Here is a 14,588-nt window from a genome sequence, read left to right on the forward strand (position 1 = left end):
CCCCCGGGCGGGAGGGGGCGGGGCGGAGCCGAGCCCAGCAGGCGGCTTCCCCAACCCCCGGCCGCCTGCTGCCTCAGCCTGGCTCGAGGGGCGGTAACCTTCCTCCCCGCTTGGACCGGGCCCAGTTTCCACAGCCAGACGGTGAGGGGCGGCACAGGCCGGGTGGGTAGGGGCCGCGTGGGCACGACTGGCTCCGGGGGGTTGTAGCAGGCGGCCACGAGCCTCTGGGTAAGCCGAAGTGAGGCCCTAAAACAAAAGAACTGGGGTTTTCTCTCCCCCTCCCATCAGGGGTAGAGAACCACTGCCCAGCTTGGACCGGGCCCAGTTTCCACAGCCAGACGGTGAGGGGCGGCACAGGCCGGGTGGGTAGGGGCCGCGTGGGCACGACTGGCTCCGGGGGGTTGTAGCAGGCGGCCACGAGCCTCTGGGTAAGCCGAAGTGAGGCCCTAAAACAAAAGAACTGGGGTTTTCTCTCCCCCTCCCATCAGGGGTAGAGAACCACTGCCCAGCCGATGGAGTGTGAGGCCTTTTGGGGCCTGTTCCCCCTTCAGCAGTTCCCGTAAGTTTGGCTAGAAACTCACCTTTGCCTCCCCTAAGCCTACTGCTTACCGGTGCTTCCTTCCTTGTGTCCAAGGATTCTCCATACCTGAGAGTTTGGGGCAGGTAGGGTAGCTCCGTCCAAAAAAGAAAAATGCTCCTGTGCTATCTGAAGAGACACTAGAGGGACCCTTTGCTCCCCCCAGCAGGTCAAGGCTTTGTGCTCCTGTAGTCAGGGCTCTGCAGTATTCAAAGGTCACAGACAGGGGCGTGGCACCACAGCCCCTGGTTTCATGCCACATCTGTCCTGATCTCTTACACCCGTCAGCCCAGTCTCCTGCAGCATCCCTGTCCCTGGCCTCAGGCAAGGATCACTCCTCCCACTCACAAAGATCGGCCCTTTTTGAGTGAGTGGGTACTGGGGTAACTATAACTGTTTTGACAAGACTTTGGAACCTATGGGCACTCTCACTGCCAGCCAGATTGCACAGCGTGCTCCATGGTCACCCGCTGGCATCTCTTTTGGCAGGCAGAGATGTGACGCAGCAATGGAAGACTTGAGGTTGGCCAGTTTCTCCTATTTTAGGAAGACTGAGAAGATTGGGTAGTTTTAAAAGGGCTCTCACTGCAGGCTTCTGCAGCAAGGCTGGCCTGCCAGTCCAAACTTCTGCGGAAACTGCAGTCTGTGGGGACACCATGCCCGGTACTTAAGGCACCTCTGTAGCTCCCTTCATCAAAAGACCATAGCCACATCTTGCACAACACAGTTTGTAAAACATGATCTATATTATACTGCAGGGGAAACCCAACCCAACTTCTGTCCTCAACCCTGCTGCTGATAAGCTATCTTTGCCCAAGCACATAGAAACCACAGCACTTTATCACTGAGCTCCATTCTGGCTTTGCCATTAAGCAAGCCAGTGTAAACATGCAATTATGTTTTCAGCAACTGTTCCACATTTCTGCTCCAATGCCTGACAGCAGTGTACCAAGCTGCTGACATGGGAGACGGTAAGACTGAAGATGTTTGAAGTGTCCAAAGGAACTGTGTTCTGATCTCTGATAACTGGTGGAGAGAACCACTGGCTACCTCATCTATGGGGGTGTTTTTCAATTACTTTCTAGAAAATGCCCTGTACAAGGGCAATAGTAGAGAAAACCATTATAGTGACTGTATCTGGTCTCTAAACCACATGAAGTGACTACGCTTCCCAAAGGAGCCTTTAGGAATAGGCTGTTTTATACGTGCCTTCATGTAAATGGGTTGTATCTCTGTTGGTCTAAGGACATAGGCAGACAAGGTTCTTTGGGTAGATGTGATATCTCTTATTAGACCAACTAAAGAGTTGGAAAAATTGTTCTTTGCAAGCTTTTGAGCACAAACACCCTTCTCTCTCTGCCTGCAGAAGGGCGTTTGTGTTTGAAACTTGCAAAGAACAATTTTTCCAACTCTTTAGTTGGTCTAATAAGAGAGATCATATCAACCCAAAGAACCTTGTCTGTTCATGTCCATGGACTACTCTAAGTGTTGAGAGATCTATCTGCAGGTTTTTAACAGCACCACAGTACAGCAACATTCACACCTTATCATGACAACACTTTCCTCCCCCAGCACAAAATGATAAAATGTAGGAACCCTACAAAGTATAGCAGACTTCCTCTTCTACATGGGTGCAGCCTTAAGACAGGTCTGGTTCCCAGCATGCAGTACCATCCTCATATGAGCACCCAAGCAGTGCCATGACTCTACCTCTTTATTAACAGCAAGAGCAATTTACAATCTGCTCCAAATTAAATGCAACCCTTAGGATTCTGGCAAGCTGCCAAAGCATCCCTCAGCTAAGCAATGTCTGGACACTGAACTCAAGTGGTCATATTTTTAATTTTCTCTCTTCCTATTTAACAATAAATTATTTAAATTCAATTGCTTAAGAGCAAAAGCATTCCAATGCTGCTTTCTGTCCAAGGGCCTCAAGCACTTCACAGGAATTAATCAATTAAGTATCCCAAAAGCCAGTGGGCAGTAAGTATTATCCTCAGGCACAGAGAGGTTAGGGGATTTGCTGTAGTGCCTGCTGTGAGCCACTAGCAGGGGCAGGGGCAGGATCAGGATCATCCTCATCCTCTCCTGACTCTCAGACTTGTACTTTAACCAACAGACCATAAAACAACTCTGTAAGCAATGATAAAATCTAATGTTGAATTCTGTCCTAAATCCCATTGGCACTCCCACTAAAATTGGTCAGATTGGCATGCATGTTTGCCTGAAAATTGAACTTGGCCTGAGGATTACTAAAGAGGAGCACTTGAACTCTCAGTTTATTGCAGAGTAAACGTTACAAAATGAAACTGGGATAAATAAGGAGTGATTGTGTAAGTGGAGAGAAGGAACACAACTGTTGCATTCCTATGTGAAGCATGAGTTTGTTCCCATCAGGCGAACTTTGCACAGTGCAAGTTGCCCTGCTATGCAAGTTGCCCTATTTGCAGGATGAGCTGTTTCTCTTGGGTAGGTGCAGGCTAACCGTATAGCCAAGATGACATCACCTAGAAATACGTGACCAAAGTGTCCCAAGAAAAAAAAAGAATCAGTAAAAATGCATGAAAGCTGAGGCTAGCAAGCAGACTAATTTGGCCTTCCTATTGCGTACCCAAAAGATCCTTTTGGTGACATTTTTAGAAAAAAATCAGTCCAAACTCAAAACTTACTATTTTGTGTATTATAGCAGGACCTAGAGGCTTCATTGTGCTTGGCATTGTACAGGCCCATAGTAGCATACAGTTCCTGCTGTAGAGAGCATCTCTAAATAGGTAAGAAAGTATTACTTCCATTTTACAAATAGAGAATCAAGGCCTTTAATTTCTCTGGGTGGGCTTTGTTTAAGATCACAGAGAAGCTCAGCAAAGATTTGAATCTAGACTTGTGCTGAGGTCCAGTACAGTGTATTAGCCACAAGTTTTGCTAAGTCCCACTATTTTATCACAAGTCTCACAATACTTTTTAAAAAAAAGAGTCTAGCTCTCTGGTGAGGTTGAAGTTCATTCCTTGTTCCTTATTCCAAGCTAATCTTGACACAGTTAAAGATTGTTAGCAATGAATTAGACAAAAGAATTAACATTTAATCAGAAATGTATATTTACTAATAAAAATGTAAAATAATGTTATGTATCAAGTACATTGTCTTGAATAGAAAGCTGAGATTTGGGTGAGATTATGGGGCAAAATCCTTTGCGGATCACCTCAAACCACATGTCTCCACTACCTGAGGACTCTTGAAAAATGCTCATCCGATCACAGGAGAATTATGAGGCTAAAGTTGGGTCCTTATACATAGGCCCTGATTCCCAGTTCCTGCTTCCTTTTTCAAACTGGGAATAAGGAACCCACTTCAGCCTCATAATTCTCCTGTGATCAGATGAGCATCTTGCTTCTGTCCCTCTTTAAAAAAAATATTTAGAATAAATAGTAGCTGCCCAAAAGTTATCTGCAACCCTTTCTCATGATCTCTGAGCAATCAGGGCTGGTAATATAGCTCACCCTAAGCACAAAACCCAACAGAGTTTTCTGCATAAGTTTTGCAGGCCCTTCTCACTGTGTGAAATGAGGCAACAACACTGCATCCAGGAAAATTTGTCCCATGTATGAAAGTGAGACAGACTCACTCCAGGCCTCTAATCACTCAAATGGGAATCTTCTATTTAAACATTCCCTGCCCAGCAGCTCAGCTTCTGTAAAAAGAGAACAGAAGCCTTTTGGAAATAGGAGAAGGAACGCCTGCCTTTTGTTAAAGTGCCAAAGCACCAACCAGAGAGCACATGCTGTTCAAAAGTCAGTCTCTCTCCTTTCCTAGGTATCTGCCTGAAGAAAAACCATTGCACTAGGACCCCGAAGGAAGCATTGCTACTAGAGAAAAAAATCATTGGAACCTGCCAAGAAGCAAGTTGTCAGCTTCCCAAATATAGTTATGAGCGAGGTGGAGACAGCTGAGTCTCACCAGAGAGAGAGGCAGGTTTTCCATTCCTGCCTTCCCCCTATTACCCATTTAGGATTAGGAATCTCTTCTCAAACACAAATTTGTGCTAAGGAATGGCTAAATATTTAGCTGAGGCTCTGTGGACTGCTGGTTAGGGTGTTCTGAAACCTTTACACCTCCTGAAATGGAGCAGAAAGCAGTCTGAATAGGGGAGCAGGATTAAATAGGAATCTCAAAACATTAACAAGCTAAACATTTAACAAATGAAACAGCTTTTAAACTCAAGTTCAGAACAGTTAGAGAGAGCATACCAATTCACCTGGTGAGCAGAGATTCACAATCATTTGCAAGCCAGACACTTACACATTTTGGTAGCAAGATAGTAGATGTCTAAAACCGTAAGACTTTATCATTGCTCTTGAACCTATTTTTGCTGCTTAAGCTGTTTGGGTTTTTTATTTCAGTACAGATGCATCAGTTTCATTTTTTTTTATTTTTTTTATTTTATTTTATTTTTTTTTTGCTTGCAGTCAGATTGGGGAATGGCTTCTATTTGTGGAAAAAATATTATTTCTATAGGATTTTATTCTTCCCCACTTCCCAGAGATCTCTCTTTCGTGTGCCACGTCAGGCTCTGATTCTATAATCCAACCAGACAGACAGTGTAGCACCTGCATAGAGTGCCAGGAGCTCTGGCAGCATGATTCTTAACTGCAGCACTGGGGTCTTAATTATATTAAGCCAACATTTTGTGCTGAATGGCAACAGGACATTTTGTGCTGAATTAATGTTGTGCTGTTCAGTGCCAATTAGACTGGAAGCAGTTGATATCGGTGCACACTTGGGTCATATTATACCCAAGCCTGTACTACTGGTGGGGGAATTGTGTGTGAATTTCATTGCTTCTCTCATGGTATGTCTCAGGCATTGAAAGCTTTCTTGCTGTTTGCATGCTAGATTTCTTTTAAAAAGAAAAACAAGAAAAGTCCCATTTTATGTATTTATTTAGTGTAATTATTTCCAAGCATGCCCTGTTTGCTGCAGTTCCAATTCACACAGTCCAGTGACATTGTAACATTAAACCAGGTAGCCTCTTAATTAACAGATTCATCTAGTTGCTGGCTGAAGATTTAATCTCTTGAAGCCAAGCTATTGTATTGAACACAGCTGCATGTAGCTTGGCTGTTCTGAGCAAGAATTGGGGGAAGGGGGTTAAATAATTTTATCTGTCCTTCTCATTGTTATAATATGAAAGTGTCTAAAGTAGTGGTTCTCAATCTTTTTCAACTCAAGGTATCCCTCTGAAAATGATAAAATTTGGCTTTCACTTGTGTTTGAATATAGAAAAATAATAGAGCATTTTTTTGTTGCAAAGAACTCAGAAAGCCCAAAACAGGTCAGCATTTTTTAGCACTATGGATCCTATTTGAAATCTCTGGGTTTATCTTATGAATTATGCTTGTACACTTAATGGTGCTAACATTGCATGGTATCCTTGAAAGGATCTCAAAGCACCCCAGGATGCACGACACCTTGTTTAAGAATCTGTTGTTTAGAGGAATGGGGGCCATGTAAGGATACCGCCCATTTCCAGGAACCTTTCAAGTCCAGTGCTGCTGATCAGAGTCCATTTTATCAAAAGGTTGAAGGGTATTTGTACCAGGCCCAGATGAGCTGAAGGGTTATTATTGATGTATGCAAATAAATTGCATGTTAGATTCTCCCTGTATAGGAAATTGAGGAATATGGACAACTGGCTAAAGAGGAGATGGGAGTTTAGAGTATAGGAATCTAGGCTAACCATACCAGAGCAAGTGCCCCAGTAAAATCTAGTGTGAAGTCTGGGAGCAAAGCACAGGTCTTGCAGGTACTTCCCTGGAATGAATTATACGAGGGAACTGAAAGCTCCCAGTCCTTAGCAGCAAACTGCTATGAAAACTAGTCATGCTGTCCAGGGGGTGGGGCTGCAAGCTTTACACAAGTCTGCCCTCGATGGCTGGCATAGCTATTCTCTCCTCCTTTCCCAGAAGCAAGAGCCAAATTAGTCAAAACATGAGCCTGTAAGTGTCAATTGCATAAGAGTCAATCTTGCATCCTTCAGCATGTGACGCACTAGCCATGATGAATGCATCATACTCCACACTAGTAATTCCCAAAGGCAAAACAGCCTACTCTTGTCTACCTGTAACTCATTGTCTAGTGTATTTTGCCTGACTTCTTCATGCCTTTATGTCCCCTCTGCTCAGGCTGTGTTTAAATCCATGTATTTCAAAATGAATCAATGAATATTAGTCAAGTGCCTGTCAGATGCTAGCTATGAATGGTAAAGGAACAGTGGGGTTAAGTGTTGGGGCATTGTTTGGGGAATTTTTAAATAATTTATTTGATCTATTTTTACGACTTACCTTGTTCTTATTGTACCTGGTGAGAGTCCTTTTCGGGGAGGGTGGCATAAAAATCAATAAATAAGAAAAACCACTAATTTCTGTACACTAGAATTCAAGTCCCTGATTTTCTTCATGTTAAGGTTGTTAAGAAGACAGGCGTACCCATGTGCACAAGAGAGAGAAGACATGAGAAAGAAAATCTAATCTTCCTCCTGTTAACCTGGTGCCCATCCAAAGGTGAGTAGTATACCAGCACATGGTGCCATTATTACATAGCAAGCTGAAGTTTAACTAGCTTTCTATCAATCATTACATACATGCAGTGAAAACAATAATACCGGTTTAGAAACAAAGTTTTGTCATTACATCATCCTTAAATCATTATGTTCCCTGTCAGCTGTGATATCAAGTTGCTGAAGGCCTTTGATCCATTAGCAACAAATTTTCCTGAGGAGAGGCATTAGTTTATTTTACTATTCCAATCTGACCCTGTGGTGTTTGTGTGCAATTAACTCTCAGAGTTTTAAGCCCACATTATCCGATTTAGCATATTAGCAGACTTGTCCTGGAATTTAAAGGGACAGTGCAGTAATTTATCATGCATATTTATCACTCCATTTGCTCAGACTTGTTTACATTTATTGAAAGAGACACTTCAAGGAAATAACTCTTTTCCACGCAGCACTGTATCTACTATTACCACTAACACTAAGCAAAATTATAGAAGGAAAATTTGCCATATAACCACTAGACAGCAAGCAGAGCTTATACAGTAAGTGGATCCTGCCACTTACAGATCCTATGAAAGCACCACATAAATCTTACAGAAACAGATCTCAAATATGTATGCATCTATTAAACTGTGCCTTTTCCTTTGCATCTTCTCTGTACTTCTCTTCTCTATAAATCATTACCTAGTCCTGATTACAGTCAGTCTTCACTAGTGCGAATTAGGGCAGGTAATCCCTTTTCTCACCGATCTTTACTAATCCTCTTTTACAGTAGCCAGTCTTTCCATCCCTAACCAATCTTGTCCTCACCAATTTAAACCATAAGCAACCAGTTTTCACGAGTCCTGGAAAATGCAAATGCTGCCAGTCCTAACTCATACTCACCGTTCCTAAGCAATCCAAGTTAGATGGAATTGCTAGTCTTCTCCCAGCTCCACAGCTCCTCTTTGGTCTTAATGACTTCACAACCTTCCCCATCCACTAGGACAGCAAAGAATGCAGTGACTCATAAACGTGCCATGAGATATCTCAAACGTGTGCTGACTATTAAGGGACCTATGTTCCAAAAGCAAAATGGCACCTGAAGTTCCCAGGGCCAGTATGCTCCTCTGCCTCTCTGATCTCTGGCATAGAGGACAATGGCATGAGGGTGATGCCCACTGCTATCCAAAATAGCGTCTCAGTCAGCATGTAACTTGCTAACAACCCTAAGGAGAAATATCTTCTGTTAACAACCAGGATAATAAATTCTGTTTCTGAGTGTCTCACCTGGCAACAGTTACCAGGGAAACCTGGAACTGTTCCTACCATAGGAGAGAATTGAAGTCCAGAGGCCTCTCTCAGGAGACTGAGGCTTAGATTCTGATTTCACTTATTTCTGGTTTACTTGGCAGTAATTCCACAGATTTCCCTAGTTACCCCTAACAACACTGGGATATAGTTGAGACCAGAATCTGGCTACCTGAAATCAAAGCTGGGGTGTTTGTCTCAAGGCTGACTGTTCAACTGCACGATCTGACAAATGGAAGCAATGGGCCAAACTCAGACCAGTAACAAAAACCCCGCTAACATCAATGGACTAGGATTTAGCCCTAGAATTTGAGAGCCACTGATGCAGCATCAGCTCTCTGATTATACAGTCAGTCTCATAAGATTTGGATTTGTTAAGGATTCTCATGCATATCTAATAGCTGCTGTGAATCTTGTGGAGGCTTGTCTTTATCTAAAATGGGTACCATCAGCCCCTTACTGGCAATGTGACTGGTGTCCTATTCTCCGAAACAGTGATCTCAAAGAAAATGGGTGTCCTTACTTACCAGATCTGGGCCTTGCAGGGGATAAGAGAGCAGAGATGTATTGGCAAATGAGGATATGCAAACAACAGGAGAGGGAAGAGGATCAGGAGATAAGACAGTAAAAACATGAAGAGATGTGGGAGGGTGGTGATGCAGGCAGTTGATAGACCAAGAGAAGACGTGATGGGAGAAAGAACAGAAATAGGAGAAAATGAATATAAAGGACAGAGTAGTTGGTGGGGAAGAGGGAGAGAGGAAGAGGAGGCGGGATACTGGCCTGCACTCTCTAGTTAAGAAAGGTGCTAGAGAGGAACAGAACAGTGGCCCTCTATGTCCTATAGCACAGGCATGCACCTGCACAACTCCCTTCCGGCAGTGGAGGCAAGGTGGCGGTGGGGGGAGGGTTAGGCTATGTTCTGATGCTTGTATTTAGGATTGGATTTGGATCCTGAGGTTATCTCACACAAACTGCAGTTGGTAATTTTCTCCTAAAGGGAGAGAAATCAGATGATAGATTAAAATAATTCATTTTTTTCCCTTAAAAATCTCATGATTTGGAGTGGAGGGGGAGCTCTTATTTTTAACATTTATGGTTGCTGAGGTACCAAATCCCTGACCCTCAACATAGTGCATTTCAATGACATTTGGGCAGCATGGTGCATGGAATCCAGGCCTGTCTGGCCCAAGGCTCCTGAAAGGTTTCCGAGGCTTTTATAGCTATGTAAAGGCTGCACAGACCTAGTGCTAAAAACTCATACTCTGACCAGTAGAACTAACAGGTGCTCAGCACCCTGGAAAATTGAGAAAGTGGTTTTTGTATGTGCAGTTAGTTATTGTAATTTGCGTCCTCTCTGCCCCGAGATAGGTTCTGGAGTGACCACAATTTAAGAGACCGCAGGTCAGGGAATTGAAACTGATCTTTTAGAGGGTTATGCCCTCTCTCACCAGATATGGGGAGACTGATGCTACTTTGCAATAGTTTTGGTCACGTTAAGGTAGTTGGATTTTTTTTAGACAATACAGTCCTGCTGCTTTCTAGGGCTGTGCGAAATTTCGCCGGATGTTTTGTTTCGATGCTATTTTGACTCGTGTTGAGCTTGAAACAGCAAAATCAAAACAAAATGAAGGGCTTCGAAACAGCCTTGAAACAAATGAGGGCAGTCGAAACATTTCAGAAGTTTTGAAATGTTTTGAGTTTTGAAGCTCATGCTGGGCTTGCCTGCAGGGAAACAGAAAGTAAAAAGAGGCAGGGGGAAAAGGGGGAGAAGGACTGCTCTCATACTGACTGTGTAGCTGGCCAGTGACTGTGATCCTTCCTTGAGGACCCTTCCAATCCCAGTGCTCTGGAGGAGGGATAGAAAAACAGCATAAAAGGCAGCATTGTTTGAATTGGCCTACTTTCTGCCTTGGGGTCTGACAGCTACTGAGCTATCTTCCAGCAGCTCAGAAGCGTTAGACAATGAAGGCTACTACTGGCATTGATTTGAATGATTTCCTACTTGCTAGCCTAGCCTAGCAAGAGGGATTCCAGAATACCTTTTTCTTTCTTCTAGATGCTTATATTTTATTATTATATTAATTGATATATTCTTTTCAATTTTATAATTATAATGGATATTGCACTATAGATTTTAATTTATATAGGAAGGGAGATACATTTATATTTTATTTCTATATATTTATACCTTGCGGTATAGGATACACACCTTAGACAATTTATATAGGAATGCAGATACATTTATACCTTGTGGCATAGGAGACTACATACCTTACAGAATTTATATAGGAATACAGATACAATCATACCTTACTGTATAAACTACATACCTTATAGAACTTATATAGGAATGCAGATACATTTATACCTTGCGGCATAGAAGACTACACACCTTAGAGAATGTATATAGGAACGCAGATACATTTTTATATTTGTATAAAAGCAAGACACTATGAAACACATCATGAAGCATGATGGAAAGGCAGCTGTCAAGGGGTGGAAAAGGTGGTAGAGGGAGAGGTGTAAATTGCCCCCTCCCCCCCCCAAACTGAGATGCAGCCTCTTTCCTACAACTAGCAGGGATGAGGCTTCCACAAGCAGCAAGGAGAGGGGAGCAGTGCTAGTGCCACTGCCTGTGCATGAGACTGCATCCCCTCCAAGAGCACCAGCCATAACTCCCCCGCCCCCACACACCACCATAGCATCAAGCAGCAGCAGCAGCATGACAGTCTCCTCCCCACCCCCCCATTCACTTCCCGTGCTGAGCTTTTCAGTACCAGAGGAAGAGCTGGAGCTGGAGCTGGAGCTGGAGCTGAGTGCCATAGCAAGGGAAATTCTGGGGAAGGAAGGGAAATCATCTGAGGTTGTTCTCAACCCCTCTCAAGTTTCCCCTTGAGCCAGGTCTTCCCTAGAAGGCATTTCAGAGAAGGCTGAGGTAGAGGTTGCGGAGGGTCTACTCCTCCTGTTGCTGTGCCTCTGCCTGCTGAGAAGGGGGAAAGTGCAGTATCCACACATGCACCTGCACCCCAGAAGTGAGCAGGTAGTGTGGTCTGGGATCATTCTGAGCTGTCAGATGATCCCACATGTGCTATCTGCCTGCACTGCCGAGCCAAAACCAGCTGGGGCAAGGGAACAAAACACATGAGCACCACAGGGATGCTGATGCATCTCTGCAGGCACCGTCCCCTTACCTTTGCTCCTCCTCAGCCTGGCACCAGCGGGGGTGTGCCCAAAGGGAAGTCCCCCTCTCAGTCCAAAGCGCCCCCCCCCCCCGCCACCCTGGAACAGTCAGGGCCACTGCCATCGTTGGGTTTTGCGGGTGCCCTCCCAGATTCAGGAGGCACCAGTCACTCATGGCTATGGGGAAGAAGGAGGCCCCAGGTCCTGGACATGACCACTAAAACTGCACTCTGCCAGGGTCCCGGAGGCCTGGTGGGACTGCTGGCAGCACAGCAACTCCAGGAAATGCCAGGAACGAGGATCCCCCTGGTGAAAGGTGGGTAGGAGACGCCATAACCTATAGCTACCACATGCACGCACACAGTCCTGGCCTTGGGAAGGCCAAGACCCATCACGTCTTTGACAGGCCTGAGGCTTGTTGGTTGCAGTGGAATTGTGAGGCTCCAGGTAAACTCAGCTGCCTGGGATGCCAGCTTTAGGGTTGAAAAACCCTTTGTCAGGCTGAGGAGGCACCTGCAGTTAGTGTGTGTGTGTGCTTGTCCCATATAGGCAAAACTCAAAGCAAGCCCTTCCTTTTCTGAACAATCTGCCTGTCTATTACATTTCTTGCTGCTACTTCTGGCCAGCTCCTGCCTAGTTAATCACTCCACACAGCTGCTTCACTGTAATTTCTTTATCCCTTGTCCACAAGGCTGTATAACATTTCAGTAACTCATTGCACAGGGTTGCATCATAAGGTTCCTGATTTCTTTCCTGAGACACACCTTGCCATTCACCCTGTTTAATAGGTCAGGAGTCTGAGTCGTATACATTTATTGAAGGAGGCTTGTAGTCAATGATTAACATAGGAAGTTTCCATTGGGATGCTGCTGTTGCCCACACCCTCTGTTGGGTAAACATCTGTGAGGAAATCCATCTGCTCTTTCCAAAGCACCACCTGGAGAACCTAGAGAACAGACAACAAATTTACCAACTAGGGAACCTGACTCACACAGGCTGCTGAGAAATGGCTGTAAGGCTACTGATGGGAGCTTGCAAAGCATTACCTGAACTCAGGACTTCCATTGTAAGAACTCCCTTTTTGAGAGGTTTTTTTTTTTTATGCATCCTTTAACATATATGCTTGGAGCTAAGATTTGGGGATATTGAGTCCATGAGTTTCTGTACCTAGGAGGCTGATTAAGTGAAGTTCATAGGCCCGGCTGTGCAAAGTGATTTGTAAATTCAACCAAGCACCAAACCTTGCTAACCTCATCACCAGAACCCAACTTCCTAAAGCTCAAAGCACAAAACCTGCCAACAATCTCCAGTACCCCTGCAAACTGCACGCCAGAATCTATCAAAGACAACAATACCAAACTACCCATGAGGGCACATTCCTCACAAAAAAACAACTGTCTCCAGTCTCTCAGGCCTGATCCTGAAAGGGAATTTTCAAACCACTTTTCACAACCGGGCCTGTGAACTTCACTTCATCAGCCTCCTAGGTAGTAGGTACAGAAACTCATGGACTCAATATAGACGCTGACAGTGGAATTCTGACACACTACAACCTGCCGGACATCCGACTCCCCAGGTACCTCTCCACTTTTACCTGCGCTGCTACACCCCCCTTCCCCACCCCAGCCTGTCCCTGTCTCCATTTCCATTTTCACTAACTGGCTTTCTTGCCTGCATTGCATGCCAGCCTTTGGCTTCTTTATTATTCCTTCCACCCATAGTCACATACACACCAACTGCAGGTGCTTACTCAGCCTGAGAAAGGGTTTTTCAACCCAAAAGCTAGCATCCCAGGCAGCTAAGCTGAGCTCACCTGGAGCCTCACAACTCCACTGCAACCAGCAAGTCTCAGGCCTGTCAAAGACGTGACAGGTCTGGGCTTTCCCCAGCCAGGACTGTGTGTGTGCATGTAGTACCTGGAGGGTATGGCACCTCCTACCTGCCTTTCACCAGGGGGAGCCTTGGTCCTGGCATTTACAGGGCTGTCGTGCTGCCAGCAGTCCCACCAGGTCTCCCTGACCCTGGCAGAGCGCAGTTTTAGTGGTCATGCCCAGGACAACCTCCGGAGAGGGAGACCTGGGTCTAGGGGAACTTTGAGGGGTGTAGACTGTAGAGCACAAACTCAGATTCCCCCTCGTTCCCCAGAATTTCTTTAGCTGGGGTGCTCAGGTCCCCTGGTTCCAGCTGCAGCTCCTCCTCTGGCAGTGGGAGGCTCATGCTGGGAGATGAAATTGTGGTGGAGGAGACTGTCATTTTGCTGCTGGCGCCTATTTCTGGAGTTAGGTGAGGTAGTGCAAGTGCAGGGACATGTACTGCTCCCACCTCCTTGCTTCCACGGGCAGCAGAAGCCTCATGGCTGCCAGGAAAGAGGATGCAACTATGTTGCAGGGGGGCGAGGGATGGACTTGCAGATCTAGCTCTCCCCTTACCCCTTCTAGCCCCTCTCCTCTCTCGCCAGAAGACCTGGCACCTGCCTTTCCAGCATGCTTCATATTAATCCTTCCCATGCTGGAAAATCTGTCTGTGTGTAACTACCTAATAATATAGTATATATCTTCTTCTTCTTCTTCTCTGATATATTATGTCTGACTTCTTCTGTGTTGTGTTTTACTCTTCTGTATTGTGTACCTAAAATAATATATCTTCTTCTTTTTCTTCTTCTATGACTGACTTCTGTGTTGCGTGTGTTAATCTCATTCTGAATCTCTATCTGACTTCTGTGTAGTCTGTAGTCTTATTGTAACTGTGATTAATAATAATAACTTTATATAATCTAATCTGATTTCTTCTTCTATGACTCTGACTTCTGTGTTATGTTAATCTGAATCTCTGACTTCTATGTTGTGTTTACTGTTCATAGATTCATAGATTCATAGATGTTAGGGTCGGAAGGGACCTCAATAGATCATTGAGTACAACCCCCTGCATAGGCAGGAAAAAGAGCTGGGGTCAGATGACACCAGCTAGATTCCTATCTTACCTCCTCT

The sequence above is a fragment of the Alligator sinensis genome, unplaced genomic scaffold, assembly GCF_000455745.1.
Source record: "Alligator sinensis unplaced genomic scaffold, ASM45574v1 scaffold387_1, whole genome shotgun sequence".
In the NCBI taxonomy this organism is placed as follows: Eukaryota; Metazoa; Chordata; order Crocodylia; family Alligatoridae; genus Alligator; species Alligator sinensis.